The following is a 22,377-nucleotide window of genomic DNA, read 5'->3' on the forward strand; positions in this document are numbered from 1 at the left end:
CAATCATGGCGTCTTCATGTTTGTAAACCTTTCTAAGTGATGCTCGCCGTTACCTCCAGCCGCTGTTTAATGGCTAGTCTTCTGTGGATCATGTAAAAGATCTGCAGAAGTTCCCCAGGAAGAGAATCACGGTCAAGGTGCTAGGAAGAGTATCCAGGGCTGATACTCAGCAGAATGCCGTAAGCAGTTCTGCGTGTTCGTGTGGTTCATTCTGACTGACGGGTTCCTGTTCTTTAAATATGTTGAATTTCACCCCTGGGCAAGGGGAACAGCACGGGAAGCACAGGCAGTTCTATGTGGTAGAAGCACAGAACATCACAGAGGGAAGGACAGAAGACGAGGCAGGAAACATACAGGCATGGACCAGAACTTGAAGGAATTCAGATCAACCACTTGGGCATACAAGCCACAGAAAATTGTTAAAGAGAGAAGCACTATGAGTAGATGTACATTTTCAGATGATGAGAGAGGCTGGCTTTTACAGCATATCAGATGAGAAGCGAAGAAGACTTGAACCAAGAGCTTGGCAGTGCCAACGAATAGGAGAGGATGGGTGTAAGAGATATGTTTTTTAGGCAAAATTCACCGGGTTTATAATTGGATGGCGAAAGACAGAGTCAAGAGGAGTCAGAATCTGAAATGTGAATTTTCTAATTGCCAAGAATACACTGATGGTTCACGTTTATTTTCACTGTCTTCCCTCAAAGTTCACGGAATAAATTATTGACCATACATAGGATACATGAATAGAGCAGTTGAATGTGAGGTTTCTGGCAACTCTTGAAAAATGCAGTCACCCCATCTGACCACATTTTGGTTCAGTGAGAGTCTAGACTGGAACAACAATTTAGAATTGCATGAGTCCAGCTTGCCATGACTGAAGACTATGGAGAATATTCTGAAGGCTGATGGGAACTATGAAAACAGCAGCCAGCGCCTCTGGGTGCGATTATTTCCTGAGCAACTTCCAGGGCATCATGTCCTCTTCTTTGCAGTAGTTGGAGCCTGGGTATCACTGGGGAACATTCCTAGAGTCTGGGAAGCCCCAAAGGAGAAGCTCTGAGTTTTTTCCCTGGGGCGGAACAGAGAATGAAGCCTAGGTTCACAGAGAGGGACAATGTAAAAAGTGGGTTTCTGATCTCCTTGGTGATAGCCATCCCATCCATGGGGAACCCATCATATTCACGATCATTCCCCTTATGACTGCCTTGTTTTGTAGTGCTTGTCTTTGCTTGTCTAAGTAAAGGAAAATATAATAAACCAACAAACAATTTGAAATACTAGTAAATTCTTGTATTTCATCTGGATTTTAGGTCCTCAATTTTCTAATTCAAGATTTTCTTTTCAATGATATTTTTTCAAAGATAGCAGCAATTTCTCCTCCCAGTGAGGACCAAGACTAAGGTATCTTTACAGTTTAAAAAATAAACAATTCTTTGGACCTGCCAAGAAGTATTAAGATATCATAACCTGAAAATAACCTCAGAATTTTCCCACACTCTAACAAATCCATAAACTGCCAAATGGATATGTACCAACATTTCCAGATCCCCCTGGGGACACATTTAAGAATGCTGAGTACCAAAGAAAATGTTAGGGAAATACATACACACTTGAAAAATAAGAGTTCACACCAAAAGTGCTCTCCTGTTACAAGGAAAGCATCTCGTGGATAACATGACTATATATGTATGATAAATTATTTTTGCAATACAAAGATCAGTTGTAATTTAGGTTTCTTGTCAAGTTAACATTTTTATTTTATTAAGATGTTTAAAACAACAACAAAACAAAAAAGTTGCACCTCTCTTCATTTTTTCACATGTATTCCTATTTGGTGAATAGAAAACACAATTCTGTTTATTCTATCTTTACTGAAAGGAAGACAGAGACAAAAATATATTTCTTTTGCCCCCTCTGCCTCTGTTATGCTTGTCTTACCCTCACCCAAACCCAGCGTGAACCCAGTCAAATCATTCTTTTTTTTTCTTTTTTTTAAACATTTTGTATTGATTTATAATCATTTTACAATTTTGTGTCAAATTCCAGTGTAGAGCACAATTTTTCAGTTATACATGAACATATATATATTAATTGTCCCATTTTTTTTCTCTGTGAGCTACCATAAGATCTTGTATATATTTCCCTGTGCCGTACAGTATAATCTTGTTTATCTATTCTACATTTTGAAATCCCAGTCTATCCCTCCCCATCCCCTGCCCCCTTGGCAACCACAAGTTTGTATTCTATGTCTATGAGTCTCTTTCTGTTTTGTATTTATGTTTTGTTTTTTGTTTTAGATTCCACATATGAGTGATCTCATATAGTATTTTTCTTTCTCTTTCTGGCTTACTTCACTTAAAATGACATTCTCCAGGAGCATCCATGTTGCTGCAAATGGCATTATGTTGTTGGTTTTCATGGCTGAATAGTATTCCATTGTATAAATATACCACTTCTTCTTTATCCAGTCATCTGTTGATGGACATTTAGGCTATTTCCATGTCTTGGCTATTGTAAATAGTGCTGCTATGAACATTGGGGTGCAGGTGTCATTTTGAAGTAGGGTTCCTTCTGGATATATGCCCAGGAGTGGGATTCCTGGGTCATATGGTAAGTCTATTCCTAGTCTTTTGAGGACTTTCCATACGGTTTTCCACAGTGGCTGCACCAAACTGCATTCCCACCAGCAGTGAAGGAGGGTTCCCTTTTCTCCACACCCTCTCCAGCATTTGTCATTTGTGGATATTTGAATGATGGCCATTCTGACTGGTATGGGGTGATACCTCACTGTAGTTTTGATTTGCATTTCTCTGATAATTAGTGATATTGAGCATTTTTTCATGTGCCTATTGATCATTTGTATTTCTTCCTTGGAGAATTGCTTGTTTAGGTCTTCTGCCCATTTTTGGATTGGATTGTTTGTTTTTTTCTTATTGAGTCATATGAGCTGCTTATACATTCTGGAGATCAAGCCTTTGTAGGTTTCATCTGCAAAAATTTTCTCCCATTCCGTAGGTTGTCTTTTTGTTTTACTTATGGTTTCCTTTGCTGTGCAGAAGGTTGTAAGTTTCATTAGGTCCCATTTGTTTATTCTTGCTCTTATTTCTATTGCTTGGGTAGACTGTTCTAGGAAAACATTTTTGAGATGTATGTCAGATAATGTTTTGCCTATATTTTCTTCTAGGAGATTTATTGTATCTTGTCTTATGTTTAAGTCTTTGATCCATTTTGAGTTTATTTTTGTGTATGGTGTAAGGGAGTGTTCTAGCTTCATTGCTTTACATGCTGCTGTCCAGTTTTCCCAGCACCATTTGCTGAAGAGACTGTCTTTATTCCATTGTATATTCTTACCTCCTTTGTCGAAGATTAGTTGACCAAAAGTTTGTGGGAGTCAAATCATTCTTCATGCCGGCTTGTAAGCAGCTGAGCATGGATGAAAAACTCACCCAAACTGCAGATAGATGCTATTATAAATTCTTGGCTTCCTCCTCAACTGCAGGACAACTGAATAAGCCAGGTCGTCTACTTTCCACAACAATTATTTCAAGCCTTCACTCTCCTCAAACATCTGATTATCTCCTCCATGCTTTACTGTAAATGGATGACTTTGGGTAAGATTTCATACAGAAAATATAAGTAAATCATGACCAACAACCTAAAGGGATTTTATAATGGAACATAAAGTAATTATAAAAGTTGTCCTAAAAGTAAGTACTCAGTAATAACTAAGAAAAGGAGAAAAACAAAAACAACAATATTGCCCTCCCAGTTATCAAATAAACCATAAAGCTACTATCATTAAATCATGTGGAATTGTTGCTGGAATGGGTAATACATCGATGGCACAGACCAGAGACTGCAGATAAGAATATAAGATAAGATAAAGGCAGCATTTCCAAACCCTGGAAAAGGTTAGACTATTTAACAAATGGTGTTGGAAAACTTGGCTATCCATGTGGGAAAAAAATAAAGTTCCATCTCCACTTCTCACCAATTAAAAAAAATGGATAGATTTTTAAATCTGTGTGTTAAATACAAAACAAAATTATAAAATTACTGAACAGAAATATGGGAGAGTGTTTATGATTTTCATAATGGAAAAGTCCTTACAAAGTAAGACTTAAAATCAAGAAATAGACCAAACAATTGACAAATTGAGTATAGACTATCATTGACTATATATTTTTTTTTTAACTATTGAAGTATAGTCAGTTACAATGTGTCAACTTCTGGTGTACAGAATAATGTCCCAGTCATACATATATATATATACACACATATCTTCATTTTCATATTCTTTTTCATTAAAGGTTACCACAAGATATTATATATAGTTCTCTGTGCTGTATAGAAGAAATTTGTTTTTTATCTATTTTTATATATAGTGGTTAACATTTGCAAATCTCAAAATTCCAAATTTATCCCTTCCCACTCCTTATTACCCAGTAACCATAAGATTGTTTACTATGTCTGCAAGTATGTTTCTGTTTTGTAGATGTAGTGTCCTCTTTTTCTTTCTTTTTTTTTAGATTCCACATATGAGTGATATATAGCATTTTTCTTTCTTTTTCTGGATTACATAGAATGACAATCTCCAGGACCACCCATATTGCTGTAAATGGCATTATTTTATTTTTTATGGCTGAGTAGTATTCCATTGTATAAAGATAGCACATCTTCTTTATCCAGTCATCTGTTGATGGACATTTAGGTTGTTTCCATGTCTTGGCTATTGTATGTAGTGCTGCTATGAACTTTGGGGTGCATTTATCTTTTCAAATTAGATTTTCCTCTGGATATATGCCCAGGAGTGGGACTGCTGGATCATGTGGTAAGTCTATTTTTAGTTTTTTGAGGAATCTCCATACTGTTTTCCATAATGGCTGCACCAAATGACATTCCCACCAGCAGTGTAGGAGGGCTCCCTTTTCTCCACACCCTCTCCAGCATTTATCATTTGTGGACTTTTTAATGATGGCCATTCTGACTGGTGTGAGCTGATACCTCATTGTAGTCTTGATTTGCATTTCTCTGATAATTAACGATATTGAGCATTTTTTCATGTACCTATCAGCGATTTGTATGCCTTCATTGGAGAATTGTTTGTCTTCGGTACATTTTTAGATTGGTTTTTTGTTGTTGTTGTTGTTGTTGTTGTTATTAAGTTATATGAGCTGTTTATATATTCTGAAAATTAAACCTTTGTCAGTAACATTATTTGCAAATATTTTCTCCCATTTCGTAGGTGGTTGTTTTGTTTTGCTTATGGTTTTTTTCTGCTGTGCACAAGCTTGTAAGTTTAATTAGGTCCTGTTTGTTTCTTTTTGCTTTTATTTCTATTGCCTGGGTAGACTGTTCTAGGAGAATATTGCTAAGATTTATGTCAGAGGATGTTTGCCTATATAGTTGACTATTATTATCATATATCATTGTGTACACTGCTAGCCTTTAAAGTTGTTTATTTGGTAATACCTGTCAAAATGTTCCTATGCAGTTATTTCCAAGATTCTCTCCTTAAAAATATTCACATATGTATACAGATGTTCATTGTAGCACTGTAGTAGTGAAAAATTAGAAGCAATTTACTGTCCCATAAGAGAGAAATTTCCCTTTTCCCTCATCCTCCTCTACAAAAAACCCACTAGAATACAGGGAGAAAATATTGGTTGTGGTAGCAGCAAGCAGTAGTGGTAGTAACAGTAGTGGTGGTGGTGGTAGCAGTTTACCCCATAATCCCTTCCCCTGCTTCACTGGTGAAGTTAAGCAGTTTATCCAAGGTCTTGGTCTGGGTCGCTTCCATTTAGATCATGCTGCCTCTGATTGTAATTTGGTATAAAAAGCCAGGTGGGCATTTGGGGATTGACTTTCTTAATTCTATAGAAACACATCGTTCCTCTAAAAATAGAATGGAAAACTAATGTCTAAAGTCTACCCTCTTGTTCTACAAAGAGATGGTATTAAAATACTTGCTGTAAATACTAAAGCCAATTTATGTCATCATCATCTTTGCTCTCACTTCTGTCAGATGGGGTTGTATCTTCTGCTCCATTTCAGATCCTCCTGATCCCACCTCTTAACTCCAGCCACTGCTGCAGGAACCCATTCTGAGTATGTTTCAAAGGTACAGCCTGACATGGCCTTTGCACGTCTTGCAACTTCTACTTTCACTTCCTCCCCTGGGGTCCACCTGGCACTCACACGTAGGCAGCCCTGAAGAGATGGGGGCTGGTCAGTGCCCAGCGGGTCACCCCTGATCAACGGAGATGGAAGTCTTTGGATACGTGCTCCCCCTTTAAGTCCCCCTGAAGGAACTGTTCAGAGATGCATTTCATAAGGCTCCTTGGAAAGTTGTGTGAGATCGAGGACCAGTCACCCACAGCCTGGACAGACCTAGCCCTGACCAACACATACTTGTACCAGCCTTCCCTCCTCTTTCCCTGTCTCACTCCTCCTCTTCCCAGTCCTGCTCCAGGACAGCATTCCCGAGTGGACAATAGGGGTATCATGCATGCAAGCGTTTGGCTCAGGCTCTGGTTTGGGAAGAACCCAGGCCCAGGCTGGGATGAGCTGCCTTCTTTTTAAATGCAGTGGAGAAATGTTACTGTATGATAATAATTCCTAACATTTGTCTCACGCTTTCATGTGTTCTATTTCATTGTCACAGCAATCTTAGGAGAGCAATATCTCTCCTTCCATTCGATAGATGAGGAAACTAAGGCTCAGAGAAGGTAACTAACTTGATCAAGGTCACATCGGCTATGGAATGGTAGAACCAGGGTTCAGCACAGGTGCTCTGAGGGGCATCACTGCCTGCTTTGCTATGATACAGCCACCTCCCATCAAAATATTTGCAGAGGGCTTTGATCTCAGTGCCGACCGCCCTGGAAAGTGCTCTTCCTCCCTTATCAGCTCCCTGCCATGGCACTCGCAGCCGTTCCAAACACATCCACGCTGCTTCCAGCTTCAGAGGCACCACACGTAGAGGAATTTCTTTTTTTCAAGATGTTTTGTTGTAAAGGAACACAAAGCAGTAGCTGGAGAGGTGAATACATGTCAAGGAAAGGGTTTTGAAGGTGAGATGCAACATGCTGAAGGGAATCACCTAATGGAGAAAGACAGAGATGGGTGGTGCAGGAGAGAGAAAGTAGGTGAGAGGCGATGACGCCCAAAGTAGAAACAGCCTGGCTTTTGAAGGGATAAGGAACAATTCCTCTGTTACAACTAGAGGGGAGAAGAAGAAACTCCAGTAGACAAGTTCAGGTCTCTAGGTAAGCTGAGGTCTCTCCCTTATGAAGAATACAAACCCAAAGGAATGGACCTTCTTCTGATCTGACACTGCACACTCCACGAAGGCTTTGTCTCCTGCTGTATCCCAGAGCTGACCTCACAGAAGCTCTCCATAAACATTTGTGGTTGCTGAATAAATAGATATACATAAGTTATACACTTCCCTTCACCACCCAAACTCCTGAGACTAATAGTAAACCATCAAGAAATGGATGAAAAATGTCATTAAGTAAGGATTTTAGTTAAGAGTTGGAATAACCCACAAATAAATCATTCCTCCAACTTGTGCTATTTAATATAGATAAATATACACAGGAGGCCAGAAATATCCAACTGCCGGGTGCCGGGTGGCAAGCCCCCGCCTGGCAGCAGAACTTGAACAAAAAAGACACGGGAGTTGTAGTAGCCAGGAAGCTCAAGGTGAGTCAGCAGGGGGACGGAAACACCGAAAGAGGAATGAGACCCTGGCTCCCTGGACCCGTTGAGGGGGTTTGTCTGTGGCTGGGGAGACAGGCTCCCTCCTACTCCCGCTGGATGGAGTCTTACCGAGGCCTCCAGGCGCCGCCCTTCCAAAGGAACAAGCTGGAGCACGCGCAGCACAAAGCGATCAGGCCGTTTATAAATACATGTGAAACGTGCTTACGTGAGGACGTGAAGTAACTGGGTATGTTCAATTCCAGCAAAAAGGCTCAAGAAGCTCATAGTAGTGATTTTCCGGTTATGCGAAAGGCTGCGAGCTTTCCAACACATTCCCTCACAGCCAGCCGCTCTTTGACCTCACTCGGGCCTCCAGCTGGTTGGTTCTGCCTCCTTTTCACTGCGCACTTCCCTTGGTGGCTAGCTCGGGTTACACAGGCCAACGTGGTAATCACCTCCTTGTTTATACCCTCAAATTTCTCACTCCCTCTCACCCAGCCGGTGCTTGCTTCAGGGCAGAAGGGAGCCTCACGGTCCAGGCATGGGAATGCATGACTTCTCTGGTCCAAGACCTTTCTTTCAGTTCATGACTGTTAGGAGGGAAACCTGCTTCCCCATACCTGCTGTCTTCTTCCAAGTAGGGGACACGGATTAGTGCCACACTCCTGGCCTCCTTCTCTCCCGCTCACCCTCCCGCACTCTGTCCCCGCCAGACAGCATGATGTACGTGACTGGAGACTGCAGAGTAGAAAGAGGAGAAATCAGACCTGCACCCCGTGGGACACTGTCCTTTTCCCTCCCTTCTTGGCGGCAAGCTGCTTCCAGGGGTCACTGGTTCTCTTCCCTTTCTCCTCCATGCTGTAAGTTTCACACAGGGCCCCTTGGGGAGGTCTGTGATGGTCTGCTGGAGCTCGGGCCTCGCTGGGTAGGCCTGTCTTACTCTGGGTTCAGTACATCAAAGCTCATTTTTTTAGTTCTCAACTCAGAGCCATGTTCTCCGGCTGCTTCTTTCCACCCTCCTGAAGGGAGCTTGCTACCTTCAAAGAATATTGACTCCCTCTGTTCCTAGGGGTTGGGGATAAAGGACTCAGTGGAATCAACCTTCCCTTCCCCCTCTCTCTCCCCCACTACCCACCTCTGAGCCTGACCCTGGAGAGAATGTGACCTGACTGCAGCTGTGCCCCTGGGACTTGGTTAAATGTGACAAGAATGTTTGAAGATCAAATAAAACAATAGATGCTACGTGTTTCAAAGGAGATCACATTTGAGGGGTGGGGGCAGAGGGAGACCTGGCGTTTGGTGGTTTAGATTTAATGACCCAACAATCACATCATCTTAGGTGACCTTGCACCTTCTGCGGCCTTGGCAAGCCTCACCGGTGTCCTCAGCCAGCTCACTCCCCCATTCTCCAAAGACGGGTATCTACTGATTCTTCTCTCTCCTCAAGCCTCGATTTCAGCTGCTGGGCTTGCTTCTAATTTCACCTAGAAAATAAAAGCATAGTAAGAGATCTTCCACAGAGGAACCAGTAAGTCCATCCAGCGCCTGCGTCTGCATCCTTCTATTCCGCTTCCCTCCTGCTGCAAGGCTCCTGAAATTGTCCATGTTCCTTTCCAAGGCCAGCACTCCCCTGGGCCCTGCATCTCTTCTGCTCCCTCCATGCGGCACCTTGCTCTTGCCTTAGTCTCCTCTCCTGCATCATCAGTTTCCCTCTCTCTACTGGCTTATTTGGATAAATATGCGAATGTGCTGGAATATCTCCCATCTTTAACAAACAAACACTTTCCTCTCACCCCATGTCCCCTTCCAGCTACTGCCTCATTTCCCTGGTGCTCATTATGACAAAATTCCTTGAAAAATTTATCATGCTGCTGTCTCCACCTCCTCTTCCCTCATTTTCCCTTGAACATACTCCAGCCAGGCTTTTCTCCCCATCACCCCACTTTTGTCTCACTCCAATGTCAAGATAACCAATGAACTCCATGTTGCGAAATCCAGCGGCCAGTTCTGAGCCCTCATTTTGCTCGATCTATTAGCATCGTACAAATCTGATCCCACCCTCCTTTGAACACTTGCTCCATTTGTTTCTGAGGCGTCGTTCTCTCCAGGTGCCCAACCTCCCTGGCCGCTCCATCTCGATCTTCATTGGATGCCACGGCTTCCTGAATTGTAGATGGGAGAGTGCCCAGGGCTCAGACCTCAGCCTTGCTCTATCTGCACCCCATTTGGTCTGTGGCTTTACATACCATCTATCTGCTGGTAGCCTGGGCCTCCCTCCTGAAGACTCCAACCACCTTGTCAGCAAATCCTCCTGGATGTGTAGCTAATGAGCGTGTGAAACCTAGTATGTCAAAACCTGATCTCCGCCCTCAAAACTCCCACAGACTTTCCCATCTCAGTACATGTCAACTTCATTTTTCAGTTTCTCTGGACAAAAAATGGGGTGACACGGAGCTTAGCATGATTCTCGGGGCCTTACATAATGCACCCACGTTCCCCCTCCTCCATCCCTCCCTGCTCTCACCTCCTAGCCTCATCCTCCCCGGTTCCTTGCCCCAGGGCCTTTGCACTCTCTGCCTGAGACGCTCTTCCCCCTAGTTGCTTAGTCATTTCATTCGGGCCTTTTCTGAAACAGCATCGTATCAGAGAGAACGTCCCTGACTGTCGAATGCAAGGTATGATCCCACTTCCTCCCCACAATCACCTGGTGCTTGACTTCTCTTCCTAGCACTTCTTACCGCCTTGTCAGCGCCCTTCTTTTTGTTTAAGGTATTTCTCCCCATTAGAAGGGAAGTTTCTGAGTGCAGAGAGTTTGAACATTTTGTTTACGGCTCTCAGCCCTAGTACTTTAAAAAGTGCTCAGCATGCAGTAGGCACTGTTTAAGAGTGAGCTCCTAAGACGTGAAAGTGATTCAGGAGAGCCATGGCCCCCGGCAGAGCCGCTGCTCAGGGTCACGGGAGTGGTGTGGGCAGGCAGCCGGCAGCCGGGGCTTTGCTGGGGTGGGGGTGAGTGTTTGCGCTGACGGAGCCCAAGACTCTGGTTCTGTGAGATTGCGCTCCCTGAGGTCATCCGTCCCTCCCTGGACGCTGAGCCCTCGGTCCTTGTCGGTTGTTATCCCTAGCGTGAGGTTCCCTGTCTCCGCCCTTGCCTGAGGAGGCAGCCGGAGCCTCCGGCCCTCTGCCCTTCTCAGAGCGCCCCACCAACCCCTTTGCTGGCTTCCCTTCCTCTGCTGGTCCTTTAAATGGAGGTGTTACCCAACATGCCTTTTGACCTTCTTCTAACACTCTCTCTAAACTCCCATTAATCATTATCTTTAGATGATACCAATAGAATGAGAAAGATTAGCAAAAATGCTGGAAGGGATATTTTAAAAAGGCAAAGCAGTTGGGTTTGCATTTTAAGGGGTCCTGATTTTGACTGAGAAGGTGGAGGTTTGAGTCCAGTTCTGTCACTTACTGGTTCTGTTTCTGTGGGCAAAACTCCTCACTTCTTTGGGCTTCCATTTCTGCATCTATAAAATGAGGCTAATAATCTCTTACCTTACATACATTAGCGTAATGTAGGAAATTTGAATGATGTATTTGTGGACACGTTTTATGAAATATAACTTGATCTATAAGTGTAGAGTCTAGCATGACAGACAATTTAAAAAGTCACTAAACCACTTTCTATGGGGAACAATAACTGATGCGAGGAACTGTCTTTTCATTTCTATGTACTTGTAAGAAGGTGGTATGTGTAGGCCCATGGTCACCATTTAGGCCCCATGTCAGGACCCAGTCAAATCAGCAATGTGCTGTAACTGCCCACGGACCTAGGACTGAAATCACAAATAATTTAAAAATACACAACCAACAGACTGAGCAGAAATGCTGCTTTTGTCCAGATCAACCAGGAATCTGTGTCGCCCCTAGAAGTTAACAATCCTCAAATCTTCACTGACTTCATTCACACCAGCACTGCCTGTTTGCTGGTGGTAGCTGGAGTCTGGCTGAATCCTCCTCCCAGTAAAGGGGGCTCATCTGGGATTTGAGGCAGGCACGTCAGCACATTCCTACATGGGCGGGGGTTCGGGGTGGGGTTGGGGGGTGCTTCAACATATTCCAGGCTCAGCTTTCCTTTTAGTTGCAGATCTGACAGGAGCACATCTTAGTTTAATTTTGTTTTGTTTGCTGTTGTTTGTTTTACTTTTCCTCCATGACACAGAAGCATGCACTCTGAGGGGAAGAAATCCTACCTGTGTTATGGTTGGTTCCATGAGAAGTCAAGCTATTTATTAAAAGTGGAAAATGTGTTAAGCTGCTCAGCTGAGACTCGAACGGCTGGCTCTTGTCTAATCGTTAACATACAAGCCTCCCTAACCAGATGTCTGTGAGGGAGGACTTCTTAACAGGATCTGAAATCAACCCTTACCCAAAATGCCTGTTAAAAATTACACGTTTGGAATTTTGTCCTAACCTGACTCAGCTGCCACATTCCCTTTTGATATTCCCTGGGGGCTGGGGGAGCAGTAAAAAGCCCTATTCCATTTAATCTAGCACTTTTTTTTCTTTAAATCTGGTGTCACATTTGAGTACTTGCTGAAGGGAGGTGACCAACCATCCTTGTTTGCCTGGGAATGAGGAATTTCCCAAGGCACAGGCAGAGCTGAACACCCTGGAAAGGAATTCCTAGTCCAAATCACTCACAAGACAAGTGAGCAGACTGAGGCCCAGCAAAACGAAAGAATTTTCCCTAATATCACTTACGTAGTTAACACTCACTGTGTTGCTCGGCACCAGGACCCAGATCCCTTAAGTCCTAGATCAGGGCTCCACTGGGCCACTGCCCTCATCCTGGAAGTGAGATATGGGGTCAACTATGAGGAGGAACTTAAGTTTGATTGCTGGTTCTCAGGCATTTGGCTGTTTTATTTAATTCACATGTGAGCAAAAGCAAGCACTAATCCAAGCACATTCTAATCAGTGATCATGGGGATGCAAATGTTCTAAAGGAAAGTACACGCATGTTTATAGCAGCATTATTCACAATAGCTAAAACACGGAATCAACCCAAGTGCCCACTGACAGATGAATGAGTAAGCAAAATGTGGTATATACATACAATCGAATATTACTCAGCCTCAAAAAAGGAAGGAAATTCTAACACACGCGACAACGTAGATGAACCTTGAGGACATACTGAATGAAATGTCAGTCACAAAAATATAAATACTGAATGAAGTACTCTAGAAATGGATTCTTTTAGATCTAAGACATAAATACTCCTAGAATATTTGACTACAATAGGTAATCAAAATCACAGAGGCAGAAAAAAGAATGGTGATTCTCAGGGGAGGGGAAAATGGACAGTTAGGTTACAGTGGGCACACAGTTTCAGTTTTGCAAGGTAAGAGTTCTGAAGCTGGATGGTGGTGATGGTTGCACAATACGGATGTGCTTAATGCCATTAAACTGGACACTTAAAATGGCTAAGACAGTAAATTTTATGTTATGTGCATTTTACTACAATTTTTTTAAATAAAAATAATTTTAAGTAATGATTACAAAGAGCTCACCTCTTCCACTGGTGCCATGTTTCTGTTAAGGAGGTCTGCAAAGTGCTTTGCAGTCATTTATTAGCTTGGGATGTTTTGTCAAATCAAACCACATTCTTTAGATAAGGAGTTTGGCTTGCTTTGATATTTAATGACCTTCCCTTTACCTAGAGAGTAGAATTTCCAGATGTGTAACACCCCTAACACCTAGCAGGACCTCACAGCCTGGCACGTAGTAAGTGCTCCATAAACATTTAAAAAACAAAGAACAGCAAAGGCTAACATTGATTTTAAGCATTTATTCAGAGGTAGGTTTACCTTTACTCTGGTGAAGGTGAAGCTTCAGGTCCTCCCACTTTAGCAAGCCCTTCCCAGACCCTGAGAGGGGCCTTAGCAATGTATGCATGTAAAACTTGTAAAAGTAAGATTTTTTATTCAAGAGCACCCTCAAAGTTATGTAATCTTCGGGCCCCACAAAATCTGTCCTTCCTGCCCATCTGAGGCCTCTGCTGATTACTCTCCCTGGTCGCCTCTCGTTATCTCCGCTTCTCAGATGAGCAAACAGGATAACGACCACGTTCCCTGCCGCGCTGGGGAGGGATGTAAGAGGATTTTGTACCCTGGCATTTGAGGCCAGTTCTGCAATCCCACTGAGCACGAGGGGAGGCCAAGCCTGACTCCAGTCCTGGTTAAACTAGGTGTGACCTTGGTAAATACTGTGATTTCACCTGATGTAACTGCAATGACAAGAAGGATGGCTGGTCTTTTAAAATAACCTATGATTTGGGGAAACCACTTATTATACAACTCCATTTAATATTCTTAGTTAGTCGATGGAAGGGAATTTAGGGGGGGGGGACGAAACACGCAAGGCTGAAGAGGGCAGTGGCAGGAACAGAGAAGTAATTCAATGTTAACGAAGATTCCCCACCCGCCTTCTCCAACTTCTTTTCTCTCTTTTTGAGGGATGTGCAAGGGCGCTTTGTGACTGGGGAAATTCCACTTCTGTTTTATCTCTTATTTGTGCCTGCTCTGGCCCCCGAGGGTTTCCACTCTGGAGGCCCTGTTTCTAGTCTAACGGCTCTACAAGTCACAGGGCAGAAAGGGATCTTTCCTGTAAACATCCTCTGGGCCACTCCCGGAAAAGCTAACCAGCAACCACTGCTTCCCGTCTTTATTCTGGTTCCTGGAGCAAATAGTTCAGTTTTCTATTCCTCTAAGATTTCTTGGGGCCAATGGGAAAACAGCATTGAAATGTCACAGGATTGAAACTTCCTCCCATTGAGGGTGCCACTCTCTTCAGACTCAGGTTCTCTGGCTTAGAAACCTCTCTCACACACCGTGTCCACCAAGATGGTGGGCCTGGCGCTTAGGAAAGGCTGCCCGCTGGCTCCCACCTCCTCAGAGAGGTGCAGCCACCAACCCGAAGGCAACACAGCCCAGCGTTCTGCCCTGATTCCTCCGTTTCTGACTGCAGTGCAAACCTTAGGGTCACCTCTGCCGATCCCTCCCTCCCCTCAGGTCCCACTAATCACGATGGGTTTTCCTCCCCTCTAAACGCCCAAGGTCACTCTCTGTTTTCCATTCTCTCTGCTAGTACTTTGTTCTCTGCCCTTCTGTCCTTGGGTCTGAGCTATCACAACTGCCCCCTGATTGGGACCTCTGCCCTTCTAGAAGTGGGTTTATCATTTAGCAAATGAATCCTAAACTCCAGGACATCCAGGTTGCATAGACAAACCCCTTTCAAGCACTGGTACCTGACTTTGTGTTTGTGATTTTATATTCCTTTTCTTCAAGAAGACTCCCCAAGCCATATACACTTCAGGTCTCTCACAACAGGGTCTTCCCCAGCCCCACTCATTTTGCACTCAGATGCCTATTTTTTAAAAATACTCTATTTTTTAGAGCATTTCAGGTTCACAGAAAAATTAAGTAGAAAGCACAAAGTTCCCTGCTGCTACAGAGGCACAATCTCCCCCACGATAGATATCCCACACCAGAGTGGTACTTCTTTTACCATTAGTGAACCTCCAGCAATATATCATTATCATCTAAAGTCCATAGTTTCCACTGAGATTAATCTTTTAAAAATAATACTCCTTCTTGTTACTTTTCTGCTTCAAAACTGCCCATTATAATGCTGCCCATTTCTCTAAAGTCCATCTCCTTACTTGAACATTCAAAGTTCTCCATAATCTGCCCCAGTCTTACTCTTCAAACTTATTTTCCAATAATCACCTATGTCCACTCTTCCCGGAGGGGAGACTGACTCCAAGCCGGCCAGTCCCATTTCCACCTCGTGGTTTTGTTCACATCCCTTCCACGCAGAGTGTGGTTAAATTCGACTCAACAAAGATTGGCGAGACGGTACCGGATGTCCACGTGCATCTAGTCTGGCCATCAGCGTCCTACCCAGTTATCCCACGTGGTCAGTGAACCCCTCCTGCCCAACCTGCTTCCCCCAACAGTAGCAGTTCCTAGTCCGGGGTATCTGACAGACCAGCAAGACTTTTCAAAATAATAAAAAAGTCTAGTACTGGATTGGCAGTTTTTTATTCTGCCAAAATAAAGACTTAAAGCAAAGCAAAAGACGACCATCACAATCCTCTTACTACAGAAAAGACATTTTATCGCTCGAAAAGTGCAAAGGGCATACTCTCAGAATAACGGTCAGCTCTTTCAATGAAGTTTGTACACTCAGCTTTAGGAAAATACACTACATTTCTCCGAGGTAGTGAGAACAGCTCAGCCTGGCGTCTCCACCCCCGGTTCAGGGCTTACTCACAAGCTGCCTTGGGGCTCATTTTGCGTGGCTGACTCTCTGTGTAACTTCTTGTGCACACATGTCATTTCCTCAACTAGAAGGTAAGCTTTATAAGGAACCTGTGTGCATGACCACCACAGCAAGGTCATGCACGTAGAAAATGTTCAATAAATATTTGGTGAATAAATGAGTCAGCCCAGAGCAGGTTTTCTAAACCTGTGTAACCAATCAGTCTCCTCTCAGTGGAGTATGAGCACCCCGTCCTGAGGCAATTTCTTTCAACAGATTTCTTTATAAACAGTTAACTAGTACAAATTGCTTTGCTTTTGAGTGAAACCTGAAAAATTAAAATAAAAATCTGATATGAAAAGTAAACAGTTTCTTCCCCAAGGCAGCAGCAAGCCCCAGCAAAGAGAACCGTGGCACAAACACAGCTTTTGTGACCTGACGTGTAATGATCCCCGTTACTTGGGGCTTTGTTGGCAGGCACGCACGAGGGCGTGCTTCTGGCTTGACCTGACTTGACAGACTTCCTACTGTGGCTCTCACCCATGTGCCTGAAGCTTCCATAACACCCGTGTTGTTTCTTTCTCTACCTGGATGATTTTAAAAGGAAAGAAATTCAGCCAAGTCTTGGTTTCAGATTCTGGTGTTGATGTAAAGCAGTGCAGAGAAGTGCCTTTCAGATTTAAAGCATCCTTCTCACTCAGCATCCAGAGTTATCTTTCAAAAATATGAATGAGGTAAGGTCACATCCCTGCTTAAAACGTTCATTGCTTTTCCATGTAATTCCATTCCAAAGCTATGACTGAGTACCTGCCAGGCCCTGTTGTAAATGTTGGTTATACATCAATAAATGAAACATAAAAATTCCTGCCTTCCTGAAGCTTCTGGAAGGAGGTAAGGGGGAAACAAACAAGAAACGTGATGAATAAATCATGTAGTGTACCATGCTGGAAGGTGGCAGGTGCAAAGGAAACTCGTTGGGGTAAGGGGGCTGTGACAATTTAAGTGAGGTGGTCAGGGCAGGCCTGACTGAGAAGGTGGCTGGAGTGAAGACTTGAAGGAGTGAAGGGCATGGGCCACGAGTACACCTGGGAGAAGAAATGCCTTACTACAGTACGATCTCGCCAGGTACCTCATCCCCCGTCTCAGGCACGCTGGCCCATCCTCCCTGCTCTCCAGCTGCCGCTGCCATCTCTCCCCGCCCTCAGGGCTCTGCACACCCTGTTCCTCCTGCTCAGCGCTCTCCCTTCCCACCCCTGACTCCTGGACAGGCTCCTTGTCTCAGGCCTCACCTAAGTGCCCCCTCCTCAGGTAGGCTTTCTTGGTCCCCAACTGATTGTAACTTAGGTGCCGCCCTAACAATTACTCTTACAGTCCTCTCTTCAGGTATTTAATTAATATTGTCTGAATAAATGAACAAACAAAAAGGGCTAAGAAGGGCTGCGCTCGTTGAGGGACTCTGACTTGCTCCTTTCTCCTCAATGCCAAGCACGTTGTTGAATGTATTTGATAGACTTTATCTTCATAATGCAGCTTCCTTGTTAAGGGTGGACATAGGGATCAAGTAATCGTTTGCTCAGATTTAAGATCAGAATAATAATATGTGTGCAATATGACGAGAGGGATATGAAGCACTGAAATGTGATGGAGAATGAATTTTCTCTTGTTTCACTCTTTCAGTAGGGTAACCCTTTCCCCAGATGAAGCAGCCCATGGCTTCAGCCCTTGGCCCAGATGGGCCCTTTCAGGACCATTTTCCACCCAGTGAAGGGCCAGAGGGTACCTTCCTCACCTCTTATGTGTCCTGGTTTTCTCAGTAGGAAAGTTCTATCTGAATGGGAGTTTTTGCTTCCTCTTTATCAACATGTCCTTCGATTTCCTCTGTGCTTCAGTCAAATTAATGAAAAATAGCTGTCTTATCTCAAATTCTCAATTGTCTAGGATAATTAAAACATTCACAAATGTTCTCCCATAATCATTCATGCTTTGGGGCTATCTCCAGTGGTATTTTCCTGTTGATGTTTGCTCAGGAAATGCCGTAAGAGTCCATTCCATCCCAGTCTCATTTTGAAATGCATCTTAGGTGACATAAAAATCATGGAATATAATGAAACAAAAGAGAGAAATCAGGGCAAAGAGAAAAAGACAGTTGAGTGAAGCAAGGAATAAAGCCGCTGCACAGAAATTCCTAACATAGAGATTCAAACAGTTACTGCAGAGGGACCCCAAATTTGACTCTGAGCAATGAAGGAAACAGACCAATCACAGGATCCGTGATGCCTTGAAAGACGGGTACCAGGGGCTCAGAGACTGGAGACCTGAAAGAACTTTCTCCCGTGCATCTTCAAAGAGGACACTGGTGTCATAAATAACACTTAAAGTGAGTTTCCAAGAGCTGCTTCCTACAGTGTCACTTCACTCAGGGCCTCACAGCAAAGCGAAGTCCTCGAAAACTCGGTTCTCTGAGGAAACAAAGTGTGTAGATCTGATTTGATCCAGAGATAACATTTAAAATATCTTAAAAAAACAAAAACAAAAACCCAAAGGTCTGCATCCTCCCATACGTGTCATTCTCTCCAATCAAGCTTTGATAAGAATCAAGCAGCAGGGACGTCAAGAATCAATTGTCTGGCAGGGACCTAACATGTCAAAACTCTATTTCTGATTAGATGCAGACCTGCAGCTAGAATTGTGGCCTCTACTTTCCAGAACAGAGGCCCGTAAGCAGGCCAGGTGCCTGCTTAGACCTACGTCTGTAAAGAGGCCGCCTAAGACGGCCCCACGGGCAAGAGCCAAACTTCCTTCAGAAAACAGTTCACATTTGTTTGCTCTAACACAGCAGCAAATGGACGGCCAAAGCCCCACGGCGCATGACACAGAGTGACATAATTAACAGCCCTCCCACAAAAACGCCGTGCACTCCGCAGTGCAGGTTTCTTTTGCTGTGTTTTGGTTTATTCATCCTATGCCTCCCCACCCGTTAGAGTAGATAGTTGAGAAGTGACTGTTAAAAACAAAATCAACCTGCAGAGAAAACGTCATTTCCGATTAACGAGCGGGGCCCCAGGCTGTCGGCTTCGCGCTGAATTTGGCTGCTTCCCAGTGCGGCCCTGAGCAGGAGCCAGGTCACCCCACTGAGCTTCCTCCACCAGCAGGACGAGTCTGTTTTTCAGAAAATACGTACCCTTGGTGAGCTGTCAAAGTGAGCTGTGCGTGAGGCATGCGTTATTCAGAGGGAGAGAATGTTTTCTGCGCTACTTGAAGTCTTCATTCCTGACAACGCACGAAGAATCCAACACAGTAATCTTATTGTTTTAGCTGTTTCTTTTGCCATTACTCACGCGCCCTGACTGGAAAAAACCCGGAGACGACACCCCCCCCCCCGCCCTGCACCCCGTCTTTTGTGTGTGTGAATATTTTTTAACTTTGGTTTGGGATGAATGCACCTAACAACCCACCATCTGGGGTCCAAATATTTTTACAGACACGCATCCAAATACCACAGAATCACCGCCACGGCTCAGGGTATGTGGGCCTTTTTCTCAGGCCGACTTTTGATTAAATATGATTATTCTTGAACTATGAGAATCCCAGCCAGGAGATTTAGCCTTGCTACGTTAGAACTTGCTACGTTGACCGATATAAAAAAAGAGGGAAAGGAGAACTCCCCCTGGAACAAACTTCAAGAAGAAAAAGAGAACTTTTATGTTTGCTACCGTAATCCGCGGTGTGCAAGCTCCGTCAGCCGGGACCGTCACTGGTGGAAGCAGACGAGGTGCGAGAAGGCTCCGTGGGGATCGAGCTGCAGTCCCGTCAGGTGTAACCAGAACCGTGGTCCTAAAACAGAGGCCTCCCCCCACGCCCGCCTCGGCCGGAGGACTGTTCACTACCCCCCAGGCCTGGGCACCGAGAGGCGAGGGAAGAAGAGACCGCCTCCAAGAGCAAAACGCAACCGCAGCGCCCCAGTGCGCGCGCCCCGGGACCGCCGGCCTCCGTCCGGCTCCGATCCCGCTCCTCCAGCGGAATGACGGCGGCAGAGTTTCAGAAAGCGTGTAAGCCCTGTAGGGGTTTTAAGAGCTGCCTCAGCCCTATGTGAGGAGACTTGGGTAGTAGTGAGTCTGTGCACTGTGACGGCGTTCCTAACACGACACCGTGCCATGATGGCTAGAAAGAACTTTTCTTTTTTCCCTGAAAGGAAAGAGAGAGTACGTTTGCTCAAAATGTCACCCAGATTTTTAGAGCACAGAGGAAATTGCACTGGTCAGTGACCTGTGCCACACAGACAAAATTAAAATCTATACTGCTGGATTCCCTCGCCAAGCTGAAAATAAGGGCAACCGCCCCCCCTCCACCCCAGCCAAATGACATATCCTTGCAGCTTCCAGCTTTGCTAGTGGAACTGACCGGAGGGTTCATGACAATAGTCACAGAGCTCAGCCCGCCCGTAGCTCGTTACTAGCTGGACTGTCCCAGGATGAGTGGATTTGGCTGCCTTGGAAGGAAAGGGAGAGAGAGCGCTCCCATTTCAGCGATGGGCAAACTAAGGTACAGGTAGTTAGGCGGTCGCGTCCGGGTCACTGAAAGTCAGTGGTGAGCTGGGGGTGGGTCAGAAAGAGAGGAGGAAGTGTAGATATTGGTGATAAGGCGATGACTAGAGGAAATTAAAACCCTGTAGTGTGGGAAAAGAACAATTAGCCAAGACAGAGGAGCAGGAAGGAATACAGAATGAATTACAATCAGAGGAAACAAGCCAACAACAGAAGAGGCCCAGGCCGGTGGCGCGGCCTGAGAGGAGCTGCAGGGCTGGCTAGGAGGGCTGGCTTCCTCCCGGCTCTTCAGGGCCATATTGTTTGGTTGCCACGGCTCATAACTTAACCCCTTTATTTCTCAAAGTGTCGAACTCTATTCATGCAGCTCCCTGAGATTGCTCCATGAATACTACGAATTCCAGATAAGAATGACTTCATAATTAGTTCAGAGAACTCTGTCCCCCACCCAGAGAAAGGGCAAAAGTTTAAGCTTGGATTGGTAAGCAAACTATTTCCATCAGAAACCACAAGAAACATCTACAGCACAAGTTTAGCAAGTGCAGATAGTTTAAGACCAAGAAAAAAGTATTCATGAAAATGAGATTTTTTTCAAGAAAACATGTGAAAGTGTCTGACAGGAATATCCATGACTATCAAAACCACCTAAGGGAATGAAATGGTCTATGAATAGTCGGAGGTGATAGAAAAAAAAGTACAGTTTTATGAAAATAAGAATTTGCTTATTCTTTAAATCAGCATGTTTACCACACGTGATTGTTGGCACAAGAAAAAAAGACTTATTGTGAGCCTGAAATAAAACTGTGTTTGACTCACTCCTAAAACTCGGTTGGCAGAAAGCTAAGAGAGAGCTCGACTTTAATCAGCCAAGATGTTAAAATCATGGGAGAAGGACAAGCAGAAGGGGGGGCCAGGGCAGCTAGAGATGCTGACAAGAATTGGGGGAGCTGATTATAAGGTAGATGAGGACGCTGAACTGGATTAGAAGGACCAGATACTATTACAAAGGGTTGACTGAAGGGGCAAAGTGGATAATTAGGCAAATTAAGGATTCTTGAAAATCCTCTTGTCCAGGAAGTGAATTAACTGTTCAGACAAACTGATAAATGAAAAAGGATCACATGAGAATAGCCAAAAGTTACTGTGGAAAAAACAGAAGGCTCTTCATTCATAAACCAGCACACTTAAAAAGAAGGTTTAAAAAAAGAAGAAAAAATAGGGAGAGGGGTTTTGAACAATTCTAAGAGGATGCAAAAGTGAACTGAGAAAATCTAAAGTAGATGGTGATGGAAGGATGGTCTGAGAAAAAGCCACAACAATAAAAGATTTTTTAAATACCTTAAAGCGATGAGGGAGCAGGGAGAGGGAGCATTAGCCAGGAACTCGGGGAAATTGAACCAGGTTTTACTTTCATTTATTTTAGTCTAGCTTTCTGTTTTGCCTTCACGAGGCCAGTGAACTGTATCAGAAATGGAAACAGTGTCAGAAGAGTGGAAAATTAAGGGCAATCAGGGATTCCCTCCAATCAACTAAGATGACTCAAGAAGAGACAATCTCTGTATGGTAAGGAAAAGCTGCAGAGATTAACGCTGCCTTAATGCAGCGCTTGGATGGCTCCTTGGAAAGACAGATACTTGGAGAAGTCAGAGTCAAGTAAATCTAGCACATTTCCCAAAATGGACCAGGGCGGAAGCAGAAACTTGCTAGCATTTCCCTCATAACTCAAGAGCAACTGAAAAATTTCAAGTGTAGATAAAGTATCAGGGTGAAATTACCAAGTGCCTAGATTTATGTGAGTCCAGAAAATGAAACAATC

At 44.1% G+C, this 22,377-nt stretch overlaps 1 long non-coding RNA gene across 2 annotated transcripts; it reads right to left on the minus strand.

Annotated features, from left to right (window-relative positions):
• Positions 1-368: 368 nt before the first annotated feature.
• Positions 369-22,084, minus strand: LOC105065330 (uncharacterized). Of its 2 annotated transcripts, none has more exons than XR_834930.3 (3): positions 19,731-22,084; positions 9,084-9,191; positions 369-8,445 (listed from the first exon to the last, which is right to left on the minus strand). It is a non-coding gene; the product is annotated as an uncharacterized LOC105065330 (long non-coding RNA). The 2 variants fall into 2 exon arrangements; XR_006723096.2 differs by lacking the exon at positions 19,731-22,084 and adding an exon at positions 19,199-19,331.
• Between the last annotated feature and the right edge of the window lie 293 nt (positions 22,085-22,377).

Source organism: Camelus bactrianus, chromosome 9 (genome assembly GCF_048773025.1).
Source record: "Camelus bactrianus isolate YW-2024 breed Bactrian camel chromosome 9, ASM4877302v1, whole genome shotgun sequence".
Lineage (NCBI taxonomy): Eukaryota > Metazoa > Chordata > Mammalia > Artiodactyla > Camelidae > Camelus > Camelus bactrianus.